Genomic DNA, 16,706 nt, shown 5'->3' with positions numbered 1-16,706 from the left:
TCTAATATTTCTAGCAATGTCATTCTGTATGAACACAGTCAGAGATATATAAATTTACAGTTTGGTTCTTCCTGAGGACATCTCACTATATATTCCAGACCACAGTCCTCAGGCCAAGTTAGTCTTCCTAACCCAGCAGGGTCCTAGTCTCGTCGTTACTTTTGGATCATGACAGCATTTGTCCATGATCATGCCCTCATCTTATATTGAGTATCATGGCGCTTTGGCCTGGCCCATTTTGATGCCAGGGTAGCTCACAACTTGCCCTGGGTCCATTCTGTCCCTTGTCAGGACCCTGCTTTGGGGGTACTAGGAACTAAGGGCAACTGAGTCAAGAAAGCAGATTCCCAGGAGTAAATGTCATTTGGAGTCAATCTACTCCCAAGTTACAAAGCATAATATTAATTATCTTCCTGTGTCCATACAGAAAGGACATTGCTTAAGGGTAAACTATGTAAAATATGGAGAAAAGCAATATTTAACTTACAATTCAAGTTCAGTGTCCTAAAAGGACCTAATCTTACAGAATCTGATTAGGGAAAAAGGTGATTAACTGGAGGTATGGTGCTGCCAGCAAGTCAATCTGTACCTGTGAGGCAAGTGCATCGGCAGCCTGATGGCGCCTTAAGACTTCCAGATACCCCCAAATTGCTTCTGTTCCTTTGGCCAGACCCCAAAAACTTGGGGCAAAGTTTACAAAGAAAGTAAACAGCCAAAAGTTAGGTATGTGGGCTGGAGAGATAGCACAGTGGGTAGGGTGTTTGCCTTGCACGTGGCCAACCTGGGTTCGATCCCCAGCATCCCATATGGTCCCCTGGAGTAACTCCTGAGTGCAGAGCCAGAAGTAACCCCTGTGCATCGCCAGGTGTGACCCAAAAAGAAAAAAAAAAGGTATGTGGGAGACACACCCACAAATCACCTCCTGCTCAGCTATATAATTGGAGGCATGGCCTCTCTGGTTCCTGATTGAACTGCTTAACGGCCATGATCCCAGAGACTCAGAAACAAATCTTGGAACCCAGTGGCTTTTGGCAGAAATGTGTCCAGTCCCTGCAGTAGGTTACCAGTGCTGGGCCAACCAAGGTGGGAATAGGTTTCATGCCTTGGCCTGTTCCCCCAGAGGCCCAGTGGCCGCCATCCTTCAGAGGCCACTGGAAAGTCAGGTTTGGGCCCTCAGTGACAAGACACGCGGGGTCTCATGGGATGGGGGTAGACCCGGCCCTTTCCTTCCCGTCCCAACTAGACCCCAAGTCGCCACCCATGAACAGCCTTTCCGGCTCTTGATCAAGCTGTTTAACGGCTGTGATCCCAGAGACTCAGGAACAAATCTTGGAACCCAGCAGGTTTTGGCAGAAATCCCTTCAGATTTAAGTGTTAAAATTTTGGAATTTCAAAATTCCACGGGGACTACTGCAGCCATGCAACATGTTACTCATAACGAGCAATAGAAAACAAATTGTCTACTGTTGCCTTTTCAGCAGATCTGAGTGTTGGGGTAAAGTCCTAAATAATAACTGTGGGTCTGGTGTCAAAATATTGAATATCAAAGTAGAGAGAGAGTAATGTGGAAATCATCTGCCCCACAGGCAGGGGGAGGGTGTGGGATGGGGGTATACTGGGGTTTTTGGTGGTGGAGGGTGGGCATTGGTGAAGGTACGGGTGTTTCATTGTATGACTGAGATTTAGACCCCAAATCTTTGTGACTTGCTCTCATGGTGATTCAATAAATAAAATGATAAGAAATGAAAAAGAAAAGAAAGTAAGGTGGAGTTTATGCCCAATTCACTCAGCTAATCAGTGGCTGAATGGATAGCAGTATTCCTACATAAGAAGAAAAAAAAAGGTGATTAACTGGCTGGGGAGGAGAGCACAGAGAGGAATCTACAGATAAATAGAGGAATGGGAGTGACTCGGGAGCACTGTGATGGGTATACCTGATAAATCTAAACTCCCTGTAGCAAAGGACAAAGGACAAACCAATGTTATCCTACACCTGGCACCCCAGATGCTCACCTGAGAAGTTCCAGGAGTGATCCCTGAGCATGACCGGGTGTGATCTAAAGCCAAGCAAAGGATATAGTTGGGAGAGAGAGAGAGAGAGAAAGAGAGAGAGAGAGAGAGAGAGCGCGCATAAAGACGAAGGCACTTTCCTAGCAACCAGCATGTGGCTGCAGCCACTACCCTAGTTTAATGACCCTGTTTTAAATTCTGGTACCACATATGGTGCCCAGGAGTAAATCTAAAAAGTTCCTACGCACTGGAAAAATTTAACTGGGATTTCTTTCAAGAAAGATTTTTGTTTTAGGGTAACATCTAACAAAAATGACGGCGTTCAGTACCGTCTATCCTCCAAGAGGACGAGGAAAGAATTATAACAAAATCCCTTTCACACGATTTCATCATTCCTGCAGGAGGGTTCTAGGAGGAGCCAGAATATTTCTCCTAGCTACATAAAGCAATGTCTTCTGGGATAGTTCCATCATCACTTGTTTAATTCAATGTTTCCTAATATAAAAAGCGGGGGAGGGGGGGTTAGTTTATTAAAAAGTTATCCTGAGGGGGTTGGAAAGATAGTATAGAGGATACAGATAGTATAGAGGACTTTGCCTTGTACAGGACCGAGCCAGGTTTGATCTCTGAATTCCATATGGTTCCCCAAATTCCATATGGTTCCCGGACAGGTGATCCCCGAGCAGAGCCAGGAGGTAGCCAGCTGCGGCCCAAAACTGTAGCACTGTCCTCCCGTTCATCAACTTGCTCGAGCGGGCCCAGTACCGAGAACGGCTCCATCGTGAGACTTGTTACTGTGTTTGGCATATTGAATACTGCACGGGTAGCTTGTCAGGCTTTGCTCTGCGGGCAAGATACTCTCGATAGCTTGCCCAAAACCAAAACCAAAAAATCGGGGTTCCCTTCTTAACCGCCCCAGCCTTGGCTGACGTACCCTACCCCAATCTTTGGGAGTTGGGCGGTGGCTATAACAGATGCTCATGAATCACTCCTAGCGGTGCGTTGGGAACCATTTGAGGTCGCTGACCGCCTGCCTCAGTCTCGGCGGGTCAATGTCCGCGAGCAACTTAACCGCTTTGATTATCGCTCTGGCTCGAACCCCTTCCATCTTTCAGTTTTTGACTTAGAAAAAAAAAAAGCCACCCCAAACTCAAAAGCTGGGAATAAAGCGGTCGTGCAAAACTCCTGGTTTTCCTAACCAGGTGTTCTACACTACCTTCTCGTGCCAGTCTGCTGTACGTAAATACTACACCTGAAACAGCTTTCCTCCCAAAAGACAGTTGCTGGAAACCGGAAAAATACTAGCGAAGGCAATGCATTTTCCCAGCATACGGCCAGTTACACACCTACGGCACCGCGTAAGGGACAGCCAGCAACGGCAATAAACCTCCAAAAGCCGACCCACGTGAGAAGTTAAACGACAGGAATCTCCGCGCGTAACCCAAAAACATAAAGCAAAATTACCACCCGCAGCGTGATTGAAAGTGGCGTACACAACACCCCTATAACTGCACGCTCAAAACTAAGCAAAAAAAAGCCACTCTAGAACCTTCCCAGGGAGAACACTAAGGGACCTTCTATTTACTACAAGTTCCGGGGCGCCAGGACCAACGATCACTAGCTGCCCTACTACCCAAAAATTATGCTTCCGAAATCTCTTGATGTCGATTCCGCACGTAGAGCAAGCGATTTGCCCTACGTGTGCCACTCACGGCAGAAGCCCTTTTTGCCAGAACCGTTACCGAAACAAGGTGGCAGTGTTAGAGAATCCCTCTTACAATAGTGGTGAAAAACAAGTCAGCCTTCATCTGCCAGTCTGTGTTCTGAAATTAAAAAGGATTACAAGAGGTTCTGAGTAAGGATATCTTTAGCATAGACTTTGATCGTTGTGTTTTCTTAAAATTTTTGTTTGGAAGTAAAGTCAAAGACGTGAGTCAACATGCAAATACCGCGGTGCTTGCTGGGAAGACTGGCAGGCGCCGCCGTAGCGGGTGTGTGAGTAAGAGCAGTGGCTGGAGGTGAGAGGGAGAGAAAGCAGGGTTGCCTTTGATCAACCGCTGTGGAGGAAGATTTATCTGTATGTTCTGATTTTCAGACAAGCCTAAAGTGGGGCCAGGGTCGCAGTTCAGTGTAGACCGCGTGGCTCACGTTTATGACGGTCTCAGTTCGGTCCCTGCAACCCACATCAAAAAAATAAAATGGGTAATTCTATTATCCTGTAATTTTAGTTTTATCAGTTAAAATTTGTCCATATATTCTTGCTATTTTCTCTGTATAATAGTTGTGTGTGTGTGTGTGTGTTTTAATTTGTTTTTGGGTTTGAGGTCACACCCGCGATGCTCAGGGATCACTACTGGGGAGCTCCGGGGACCATATGGGATACCGGGTGGCTGCAGGTAGGCAAAGACCCTACCTACTGTACTATCTCCCTGGCCCTTCTCCGTATAGTTTTTGTTTGTTTTTTAGAGGGTGAGTTATTGAGCCACACCTAGCGGTGCTTAAGAATTACTTAAGGAATTACTCCTGGGATGGCTTGGGGAACCATTTCGGAGTCAAATCCTGTGCACGGGGAATCGAACCCAGATTGGATACGTACCTTAGTAGCTGTACTATCCCTCTGGTCCTAGTTTGAGTTTATTTTCCCTTGCAAATTAGGCTTTTTTGTTTTGGGGTCCTACCTGGCAGTGTTCGGCTACAAGCAAGGCAAGTGCCTTCCCCACTATTTTTTTTTCAGTCTATTAACATTGATCATTATGGGATCAATTTTTTTTTTTTGCCCTCCCCACTATTATCTCTTAGGGCCCTTAAAGTCAGAGGACCCTGAGACAATGGTGGAGGGAAAATAGCACTTAAGTAACAGGTGTGGTGCTGGAAGGCTGCATTGTATGAAACACTATCATTGATGGTCCTGCAAAATTGTGAGTTATGGTGGCTAAAATATATCAAAAGATGAATAATAAAATAAGTTTTATTGAAGTATAATATGCACAGTAAATTCATTTTATTATACTGTTTTGGTTTCAACTAACATACACATCTGCTACTTAGAACACTCAAAAGATCAAACTTCAAGGGTTCCTTCCCTTTCCTACCTGGTCTTTCCCCCTTACTCCATCCTGACAGAGCTGTTCTCTGGCCCTTTACTTCTGTCTCTTTCAAATAGGCATACACTTGAAATTATTCACATTGAGTTGTTTTTTTTTTTTTTTTGGCTTTTTTTGGGTCACACCCCGCGATCGATGCACAGGGATTACTCCTGAGTCTGCGTTCAGGAATTACTCCTGGCAGTGCTCAGGGAACCATATGGGATGCTGGGAATCGAACCCGGGTTGGCCACGTGCAAGGCAAACGCCCTACCTGCTGTGCTATCGCTCCAGCCCCACATTGAGTTGTTTTGTTTTGTTTTCTAGCCATGCCCAGTGGAGCTGGGAGGACAGCTCTCCCTGCTTTGCTTGGGGTTGCTCCTGAAGGTGGGGAACCAGGTGGGGGGTGGTTCATATGCTAGAGACCCAGGTTCCATCCCTGGCACTACATGGCCTCCACATGAGCATCTGCTGGAGGGAAGCCCCATAACCTACCCAGCACCATCTGGAAAAACCTGAGTTTCACTAGGTCAGGCCTCAAAACAATCAATCTTTCCATTAAAAAGCAACTAATCATCGGGGCTGGAGCAATAGCACAGCGGATAGGGCATTTGCCTTACATGTGGCCAACCTGGGTTCGATTCCCAGCATCCCATATGGTCCCCTGAGTACTGCCAGGAGTAATTCCTGAGTGCATGAGCCATGAGTAACCCCTGTGCAACATCGGTTGCGACCCAAAAAAGCAACAAATCACCCTTTTATTTAATCTCTCTGGTTCCTTTCATAAACTACGTAAAATCCTTACCTTTCCTGAACGCATTTACAGGTCCTTCCTGAACTGAATCTTGCCTGCCTCTCCAATCTCTGTGCCTGCCATTTTCCCTATTAAGCTTCTTATCACCTAGGCCATCTTGAATAAATTCATTCCTTGTTCAGAACATTAGCTAGATAAGTCTAGTTTAATATGGTACTCTCCTCCTTCTACCCTTTTGTGTATTGGTTAATTACCCATTTCCTACTCCAGATTATGTGAGGTCTATTTCCCATTTCTTGTCTGTCTTAACCATTAGTACATGGAATATATATCCAGCACCTAACAAAAGGCTTAGCACACAAGGAGCACTCTAGTTGTTGAATTTAAGCTGAAGAGTTTTTTAGTTGTGGCTTTTTTGGACCACATTTAGCTGGCTCTTTGCTCTGCTCTGGCATTGTTCTTGGTGTGGATTGGAGAGATGAGAACCTGGGTCTTCCACATGCAGAGTATGCACTCCAACAAACTGAGCTCTCTGTTCCCTAAACTCAATTTTTTTGGGGGGGAGGAGGGCAGGGGGACAGAACACTGGGTATACTGAGGACTTACTCCTTTTGGGCCTGGATAATCATATGAGATGCCAGGAATTGAACCCATGTGGGCTGTGTTGAAAGGTAAATGACTTATCTGCTCAATTATCTCTTCAGCCCCCTCTTACCTGGGAGGTAACTCAAAGGATTTGATTCCCATCACTTTTTAGTCATTCAGTATTGACAGGTATGACCCAAAAATCTAAAATAAACTTTCTCTTGTAAAGCAAGATAGTTTTTATTGAAACATATTTAGAAGATGTGAAGGGAGTAAAAGGGAGAACACAAGCTTCTCCAGAGTAGAAACAGGTGAGCAAAGAAAGAAACCTAGAGACAAGCAAGTAAGGCATGTGTTTAAGGAAGAACATGGGCTCGAAGAACAAGCCTAAAATAAACTTCAAAAGCTTTGGAGCGTTTGGAGAAATAGAACAGCGGTTAGGGCACTTGCCTTGCACGTGGCTAAGCCGGGTTCTATCATATGGTCCCTGGAGCCCTGCTAGGAGGGATCCCTGAGCGCAGAGCCAGGACCAAGACAGGCGGGTGTCGCCCTTCTCCAAAAAAAAAAAAAAAATCTTTTTCTCTTTTCCTGGTTAAGGCTTTAGACAGGGTTTTGATTTCAAGTAGAGGCTCTCCATTCATTCACAAGGTCTTTGTAATTCTCACAGATTTCCTTTCGATGCTACAAACAATAAATCAATGATAAAGGAGCGCAGCAAAGAAGATCCTAGTAATTAGTAGGACCTCATTATCATTACTTGCCAATTCATAAACAGGCACCACCGGTCTTTTTTTTTTTTTTTTCGTATCTGTGCCACGACCGCCGCCGCTGCTCTGAGGCTAACTCCTGGCTCTGTGCTCAAGGGTCGCTGCGGGCGGCTCCGGCGAGCACCTGAAGCTGAACCCGGGACTCCAGCCCGCCGAGCCTCTCCGCCCGCCCCACCCATCGGTCGCTCTGCTTCCCAGACCCTCGTGCTGCCGACTTCCTACTTTTGCTCCCGAGGATAGTACGGGGTGCTGCTGTCACCGGGCGACAAAGCACCAAAAATGGCGACCTTTCAGCCATCCCAGGGCGTCCGGTCACGCTAGCTATGCACATGACAGGCCGAGTCGGGAAGCAGCAGCTAAGGCCGACTTCGTAACGCCCGGATCGCAGGCGTCGGCCGGCATCGTCCACGCCACCAGCCCGCCACAAGCTGGAGAAGCCGAACGGCCAGAGCTGAATGACAGCGGACGGCGGCGACCACGTTGCCGCGGGCCGTGTGCGCTTGCGCAGAGCAGGCGCGCGCCCGCCGGCCGGAAGAGCCGCGCGTTTCCGGGTTGGAGGCGGGGAGCGGTGCCGGAAGTACTCGGGGAGGGCCGAGCAGTCCGACCGGCTGTTGAGACGAACGCTTCACTGGGGCAGTCTCCGCATATCATGGGGAGATAGACGCTGCTGCCTGTGAGTCTTGGGCCCTGGCAGTTGAGGAAGCAGAGAGGGAGGAGGGAGTGTCAGGACCCAGACCCGCAGTGGGTCAGTGTGTGAAGAAGCAGGCTGTGGAGGAGACCGGGCTGTGAGGAACCAGGCTCTCGGGACGGGCATTCGGGGCTCGGAGAAGACGCGGCAGTAGGGACCCGGGCTCCAGACGGGACTTAGGGAACGGGGACGGATGTGAGTTCTCCGGCTCCCGAGGAAAAGTGGTCTTGAGAGGAACAGGATTTGCGAGGACCCGCGCTCCTCCGAGGAGAGACGTGAAGACCCGGGCTCCTGAGAGGTAAAAAGCCGAGCTGCGGACGCCCGGGCTCTGCGAGGCAGACGCGGGACAGCGAAGACCCCGGCGCCTCAGGATGCACCCCCCGGGCAGCGAAGACTCGGGTTCCCGCAGGGGGTAGGAGCAGGCAGGTTCCGACGGGGGTCGTGGCCAGGAGCAGAAGCGGGCAGTGTGAACGCCGGCTCCCGCGGGGCGCGGGATCCAGGCTTGGAGACTCGAGCGCCTGGCGGAGCCGGGCAGTGAGCGAGGAGCCCGCGCTCCGGAGAGCGGAGCGGAGCGGGGCAGGGGCCGCGGCCGAGAGCGGGCAGGGGCGTCCGAGCGAGCGAGCGAGCGAGCGAGCGGCCCTTTTCCCCCGAGAGGGAGCGGAGGTTTGTCCCGGGGAAGACGACTCCTGCGCGCTCGCCTGCCCGGCTCTCGGCAAGGCTTCGCCGGTGTCAGATACTTAGTCCGGGAAGCCCACAGGCGAACCTCTTCGTTTTCCGCGCTCCGATGTGAAGTTGAAGCCGTTTGGAACTCCGCTGAGCGCTCTGAGTCCCTGTCCCACGCCGCCGCGATTCAGCCCCTCATCCCTGCATCTGCCTCGGAAGGAAGTCAGGGAGGGAAGGAAGGGCCCGCAAAGAGAATCTTTTCGAAACGACGCCTTTCCCACGTGAAAGAGGTTTAAGGGTCCCTGGGAGGTGAAGATGGGTCCGATCATAATTCTGATACGGTAACCCCCGGGGCCCCGCAAATGGGAGGTGTGTGATTTATGTTCCTTAGAAACACTGCCTGTACGTAGAGAACCTCTTAGCCTGAAACTCAGGAGGGATTTTTTTTTTTTTGTGGCAAATGCTAGTCCCTTATTTTGAGTCTTGTCACTGTATTGACATTGATATGGTTAATGTCACCAGTTGGAAAACCTCTCAGTGAAGCCTACCCCCTCAAAAAATAAGTATAGAAAGTTGGGGATAAGTAAATTATAATCCAGATTTTTAACGTAAGCATTTCCTGGAGATGGGTACTTTCAGATGAGGACTGTGGGGGAATACTTGATCCAGTCACTTCCCTTCTTCAGTCATATCTTGTTGAAACCTACTCAGACATTCTAAGCACTTCCAATATGTCCTTTGGTGCTGGAGAGAGAGCTCAGGGCTGGAATACAAGTTTTGCAAGAAGCCCAGTTGGTCTCCATCACTCCCAGTAACTGAGCCAGGAATGGCCCTGAGCACTGCCCAGGTATGGCCCAAAAGCTACAGAAGGAAAAAAGAAAGCAAAAGAGAAACCCCAGATCAGTATGTCAGGTATCACAACCCCAATATCAAAAGTTAGATATCGTTAGTTCTGGTATACAGATAAGAAGATCTGTTCAGCAAGGTTATTAAGTATCTTGCCTGATATTGTACTGAGTTCCCGAACCCTGGCCAAATCCAATTTGGCTAAAACTTTGTTTCTAAGTGGAATTATTTTCTTTCTAGTTTGTCCGATGGCAAAATAAAAGTAGTTATACAAAGCATGTTGACTGAAAACATCCCCCTCCACCTTAAGTCAGCTCTTAATGTCAAGTTCTATAATTTATTAAGGTACTCATGTAGTGTGGTATTTGAGAACTAAATACCTGATTTTTCAAGTATTGGTGTTCCAAAGAGTAAAACAGGGACTGACTATAACTTTTCCTTGCAATAGTGTAAGATATATATATATATATATATATACATATATATTAAATTTTGCAGCGAGGAAAGACCAATTTGAAAAACAGGGCTTACATAAGGAAGCTACTTAGTCTTACTGAGTTTCTCCCACTTATACAGAAGGTAATCATGTTATTAAAAAATTTTCCCCTAAAAAAAAAGTATACTGGGGTGTGACACATGTGTTATATGTGTGAGGTCTGGGCTTCAGTCCCTAGTGCTGAGAGAAAACAACAAGGGCTTAAATTGGGTTAATTTTATAACTAATTAAATAAGAACTAAATGTATATTAGAAATTTGGCTGTTAAAAACTAGTAGTTTTTTTCTCAGTGGGCTAGCTTATTCTGTTAGCCTATACTTAAATCAAGTGATCAAAATTTACACAGAATTATGAAGTTTTAAGGTATTAATGCCACCATTCAAAAATGGTCATTTTGGGGGGTACCAGAGGGCTAAGCACATGCGTTGTCCGCAGGAGGCCCAGGTTTGATCCCTGGCACTTAATGGTTCTGTGAACACTGGCAGTGACAACCCTTGAACATTGAACTGGGAGTAGCCCCTGAACACTACTGGGTGTGGCCCAAAACAACAACCAAAAAGTAATGATAATTTATTCCCGAATTAAGTTCTCATTTACATTTATAAAATGTATTAAAGTTCACTTGTTAGTAGCCTAAGTATTGAGTTATCGTAGCAGGATTTCAAAGTACCTGATCAGAAAATCACTAAGTAGAGGCAGTACATCTGTAATATTAATGGTCTGCAGTTTGGCAGTATGGACCGATCAGGTACCTTGCATTCAATCAATTCGGATTTGATCCCTGGCATACCACGTGGTCCCCTAAGCACCACCAGGAGTGATTCCTGAGTACAGTGCCAGAAGTAACTTCTGAGTATAGACAAGTGTGGCCCCCAAACCAAACCAAACCAAACCAAATGAAAGCACCACACTGGGGAGTTGTTCCGAAAATTGCTGGGTATGAACCCAAAATCAAAATAATTAAGTCTGCAGTGATGTAGGTGTCTTGGAAGCACAAGACAAACAGTAAATTTGTATATGTAGACTTAATTTTGAAATCTTACTAATTATAAAAACTGTAAAAAGACTTTAGAATTTTACCTGTTCCCACTTTAAATGTAGAAACACTAGTCAAAGGGAGTGCATGTAATTTAGTATTGAACTAGGAATGTACTAAATCTACATATCTTGGGTCTACCCTGTGCCACAATACCAACAAATAATAGGATAGATGAAGTATTACTTTATTATTTTATGTTTTTGGGCCATACCCAGATGTGTTCAGGTGTTACTCCTGGCAGTGCTCGGGATTGAGCCAGGCATGATCACCTTCAATGCAAGTACCTTACCCCCACAAGTACCTTATCCCCATGCTGTCTTTCTGGACCCGCCTTTGATGTATTGTTTTTTGTTTTTTTGCTTTTTTGGCTGGGGGATGGGACCTGCCCACACCCAATGCTGCTGAGGGGTTAACCCTGGCTCTGCACTTAGGACTTACTCCTGGTGGACCATATGGGATGCTGGAGATCAAACCTGTATTGACCACATGCAAGGCAAGCATCTTACTGTACTATTATTCCAGCCCCAGATTCTTATAACTACTTTAGCTGTATAAGTTCAGTAAATTGGCCCAATAATCTCATAAGGTATACTTTGTAATTAACTTTTTTCAGATGAGGAAGTGGATGCATAAAGAGATATGATATCTTTATCAGTAACATAAAGCTGATAAATGGCAGAGTTGGTTCAGCAATTCAGCTTGCACTTGCTATCAGAATCAATGCCATTGACCACCTTGTTATACTACCTTCTGTTAAGTCAAAACTGTCTATAAAACTGTCTGCATAGGGGACCAGGCTGTATCTCAGTGATAGAACAAATGGTTCACATGTATAAGATCTTTGGACTTGATTCCTGACATCATGAAAAAATAATATTTGCCTACGTAGGATCAAATTAGTTTAAAAAAAAATAGTGGGGTAGGGGCTAGAGTGATAGCACAGCAGGTAGGGCGTTTGCCTTGCAAACCCAGGTTCGATTCCCAGCATCCCCTGAGCACCGCCAGGGGTAATTTCTGAGTGCAGAGCCAGGAGTAACCCCTGAACATTGCCGGGTATGACCCAAAAAAATTTAAAAAACAATAGTGGGGTAAAATGTTCTCTATTTCTGTTTCTTTTTTCTTTTCCTTTTTTTCTTTTTGGGTTACGCCTGGCAATGCTCAGGAACTGGTTCTGTCTCTGCACTTAGGAATCACTCCTGATAGTGCTTAGGAGACCATATGGGATGCCGGGGATCAAATCTGGGTCGACTGAGTGTAAGGCAAAACGCCCTACCTGCTGTACTGTTGCTCCAGCTCCTTTATGTCTGTTTTCAAGAATCTCACAGTTAATTGATTTTTCCTCTACTTGGGGAGTACTTGGGGGCTTGGGGGCATACTTGGTGGTGCTCAGGGGACCATGTCGTTCTGGGTTCAAACCTGGGTTGGCCACATGCAAGGCAAGTATCTTAACATTGACTTTCTCTCTACACCCCTGCCTTGGTTTCTTTTCTTCTGAAAAACCAGATCTCATAATACAGTTGCAGCTAGATTTCTGCTGGCAGTTCATGATTGTTAAAAGAAAAAGTAATTAGGATTGTAGAGATGGCTCAAAGGATTGGAGCGCATGTTTCATGTGGGAGCCCTGGGTGTGATCCTGGCACAGCATGGATCCCCCAAATGCTGCCTGATGTGGCCCTAAAAAAGAAAAAAAAGCTACTTGGGCTTATCTTTAACCTGTCAACCATTTTGAATGTGAGGATATGGTGAGAGAAAATAGATTTGGTTATTTAATTGAACTCCCAGCCACACAATTTTGTTTTGATAGAATTGGTAATATTTTAAATTTTGGTTTTGGGCCACACCTGGCAATGCTCAGTAATTATTCTTGGCGGTGCCCAGGGGACCCTATGGAATGCTGGGGATCAAACATGGGTCAGCTGCCTGTAAGGTACCTGCTGTACTACTATCTCTATAGCCCAAAATTGATAATATTTCTTCTGTGCATCACTGGGATATGAAACTGTCAGAATTTACTCGTGATTCCCCTAGTTAAGGAGTTCCAATTAGTAGGTGGTAGTGAGGATTTACTATCATTACTGCTATTTACTATAATTTTACTGTATTTTACTTATAATTACTGTATAATTGTTCTTTCAGATCCTTGAAGAGAAATTCCTGTTTTTATTAAGTAATGCATCTCTATCTCTTAGCATTTTTGTTTTGTTTTGGGTCCACATCTGGTGGTATTTAGGGCTTGCTCCTGACTCTGCACTTAAAGATCGCTCCTTTAAGGCTGGGGGGACCACATGAGGTTTCAAGGATTGAATCTGGGTTGACTTTGTGCATGGCAAGCGCTTACCCATTGTACTTTCGCTCCAGTCCCTTTATTTCTTAGCATTTTAAAGCAGTAAGAGAAATTTGAGTAGCCCAATGGTATCCATGGTATATTACAGTAAGAGAATTCAGATTATTTATAGTCATTCTATATTGCTAAGTAGTCATCCCACACTCAGGCTTATGTGCTGGGATTCAAACCTGGGTTATTCACATGCAAAGCAATCAGTCATCTTAACTCTGTACTATTTCCCTCACCCATTTTTTTTTCTGGAGGGTGAGGGCCATATCAGGTCGCTCAAGGGCTGTTCCTTGCTTTGTGCTCAAAAGTGAACTCTGGGGAGTGGGAGCAAGTAGAGTGCTTGCCTTGCATACAGCCAACCTGCTTTCAATCCCCAGCACCCCCTATGGTCCCCTGAGCTCACCAGGAGTGATTCCTGAGTGCAGAGCCAGGAGTAAGCCCTCAGCAGCACCAGATGTGGCTCAAAAACAAAAAAGTGAACCCTGGTTGTGGCTGAAAGACTGTATGCATTATAGGGGGCTTATGGGGACTTTCCATGTGCCAGGCAAGTTTGTTACCTCTGTATTATCTGGCCCCACATTTGGGGGTCAAAGAAACTTGTCAATAAATAGATAATTTGGGCATTTAGCCCTGATTAGGTTGTGATGTTTTATTTATATTCATATTTATTTGTTGTGAGACGATACTGGTGCCCGCTCGAGCAAATCGATGAACAACGGGAGGACAGTGGGCAGTGGACAGTGGACATATTTATTTGGGGGAGTCTCCCAAATAGGGAAGTCCAAGGACAATCTTTGCAGCATTTGGCCCACTGGACCAGATTAGATTGGCATTATGATACTGCTCAGGCCCAGCAGTACTGTGGGCTTCCAGGGCTACACTTGTTAGTACTCTGAAGACCATGTAATGCTGGTGATTGAACTCAGCCTAATGCATGCAAAGCATGCACTTTGGCCTTTTGAGCTAGCCTCCTGGTCCCAGATGTGTGCTTTTTTTTTTTTAATTTGAATAATATAAAATTTACTGTTTTGGGATAATAGTTCGAAGGGTTGTGACAAATTCATACTGTCACATAAACATCATAACTTTCAGATTACCTAATAATTCTACCACTCTCAAAATTTTCCTCATAGTGCTCCATTGTATTCAGAATCTATTATGCTCAGCCCTGACAGCTGTTCTCCAACCATATATTTTTGCTTTTTCCAGAATGGTTGTATAGATGGATCACACAGTAAGTTGCCTTTTGAGTCTTACCTATTTTCATCCATCATAAGACACTGGAGATTTATCTGTGTTCATGCATGTACTAGTAGTCCTTTCCTTAATTTTCTTGGAGGGTGTTCAGTGAGTGGGTCTGCAATCATAACTGCTCAAGGCTTACTCCTGGATCAGTGCTCAAGGCACCCCTGATGGTTCTCAGAAAACTGTATGTAGCACCAAGGATTGAAGTTGTGTCAGCCATACATATGCAAGGCAAGCTGCTGTCCTATCTCTCTGGCTGCACGTCCTTTTTTCCTCTAGCATTTCCTTGTGTTATGGTTAAACTCATAGTTTGCTTATTAATTAAGCAGTTGAAGGTATCTGGATTATTTCTCATTTTGGGTAATTATGAATAATGTTGCCATAAACATTAACATACTGAACTTTTCTTTGGGGGGACAGAGGTGTTTAGGCCACACCTAGCAATGCTCAGCGGTTACTACTGGTTCTGCACTCAGAAATTACTCCTAACGGTGCTTTGGGGACCATGGAATGCCAGGTATAGAAGTGGTTGGCCACTTGCAAGGCAAATGACCTACCCTTCTTACAACTGCTCAGGCTCCTGACTTTTTCTCTCATACTGACTTCCTGTGAAGATAAAATTTATTTTCTGTGGGATAAATACCTAGGAGTTTGTCATATGTGTATGTGATTTTAAGTGTATATTTAACTTAAATCTTTTTTTTTCTTTTTGGGTCACACCCGGTGATGCACAGGGGTTACTCCTGGCTCTTCACTCAGGAATTACTCCTGGCGGTGCTCGGGGGACCATATGGGATGCTGGGAATCGAACCCGGGTCGGCCGCATGCAAGTCAAACACCCTACCCTCTGTGCTATCGCTCCATCCCCTTAACTTAAATCTTTTTTCTTTTTTCTTTGTGGGCCACACCCAGCTGTATTTAGGATTTACTCCTGACTCTGTGCTCAGGATTACTCCTGGAAGACTTTGGGGACGATATGGGGTGCCAGGGATTGAACCTGGCTCAGTCTTGTGCAAAAAAGCACTTTATGTTCTCTATTATTTCTCCGGCCCCTTAGCTTTATTTTTATTTTATTTTTGAATTACATTCAAGCTGTGTTCAGGGCTTACTCCTGGCTCTTGTTCAATATTTAATCCCTGAAAGGGCTCTGGGGACCATGTGTGGTTTTGGGGATCGAACCAGAGTCAGCACGTGTAAGGCAAGTGTCTTTGTTTCTGGCACTAACTTTACAACTTTCTAAAATCTTTATAGAAGACCAGAGCAATAGCACAGCAGGTAGGATGTTTGCCTTACATTCAGCTGACACAGGTTCAGTCCCAGCACATATGGTCCTCTGAGCCTGCCAGAGGTAATTCTTGAGTGTAGAGCCAGGAGTAATGCCCTGAGCACCACTAGGTGTGGCCCAATACCCCAAAATTCCTTGTATGTATTGTATGCTATGACATATAACTTTAGTTATAATATAAATTGCTAAAAATGGAACTTTAGGATCAAAACAGTATAGGTTGTTGTAATTATTTGTTTGCTTGGCTTTTGGGCCACATGTGGCTGTGCTCAGGGCTTATTCCTGTCTCTGTGCTTGGGGGTCACTCCTAGTGGTGCATTGGGAACTATATGGGGTGCTGAATATCGAACGTGAGTCAGCTGCATGCAAGACAGGTGCAGTGCCCACTGTACTACTTGCTTTGTCCCCTAAGCTATTCTAGAGATCTCTAAGAAATTTTTTTTGTGTGTGCTTTTTGGATCAAACCCAGCATTGTACAAGGGTTGCTCCTGGCTCATGCACTCAGGAATTACTCCTGGCGGTGCTCGGGGGACCATATGGGATGCTGGAAATCAAACCCGGGTCAGCCGTGTGCAAGGCAAACACCCTACCCTCTATGCTATCACTCCAGCCCCTAAGAATTTTGTGTGTGTGTGTGTTTGTTTGTTTCTGGTGCTCATCCAGCAGTGCTCAGGGGTTGTTACAGGCTCTGCATTTAGGAATCACTCCTGGTGGCCTTGGAGTGATTCCTAAGTGCAGAACTGAGGAATGCCAGAGATTGAACTCCGGTCAGCCACATGCAAGGCAGGGGACCTTGTCTGCTATGCTATCTCTCCAGCCCCAGAAATAATTTCTATTTTCCTCAGCCAACAACATATGAAATTACTGTAAAACTTTCCAACATAGTATGTATAAAAATTTTTCATCGTTG

The 16,706-nt window shown here is 45.6% G+C and overlaps 1 protein-coding gene and 1 non-coding gene across 3 annotated transcripts in view; one reads left to right on the top strand and one right to left on the bottom strand.

Annotated features, from left to right (window-relative positions):
• Positions 1–3,604: 3,604 nt before the first annotated feature.
• LOC130032244 (U11 spliceosomal RNA) lies at positions 3,605–3,738 on the bottom strand. The gene has a single exon (XR_008793793.1). It is a non-coding gene; the product is annotated as a U11 spliceosomal RNA (small nuclear RNA).
• Positions 3,739–7,757: 4,019 nt separating this feature from the next.
• TAF12 (TATA-box binding protein associated factor 12) overlaps positions 7,758–16,706 on the top strand; it is a 29,276-nt gene continuing 20,327 nt past the window's right edge. Inside the window, exon 1 of one of the 2 annotated variants that reach the window (XR_008793719.1) lies at positions 7,758–7,872. The gene's annotated coding sequence lies outside the window, so the exon portion shown is untranslated. Of the gene's footprint in view, positions 7,873–8,794; positions 8,892–16,706 lie in introns of those variants that run through there. The other variant, XM_056123592.1, reaches the window with a different exon arrangement.

Source organism: Sorex fumeus, unplaced genomic scaffold (genome assembly GCF_029834395.1).
Source record: "Sorex fumeus unplaced genomic scaffold, SorFum_2.1 ptg000047l, whole genome shotgun sequence".
Taxonomy (NCBI): Eukaryota; Metazoa; Chordata; class Mammalia; order Eulipotyphla; family Soricidae; genus Sorex; species Sorex fumeus.
Note: the sequence above shows the minus strand (reverse complement) of the source record. Positions and strands in the feature narration are given on the sequence as shown.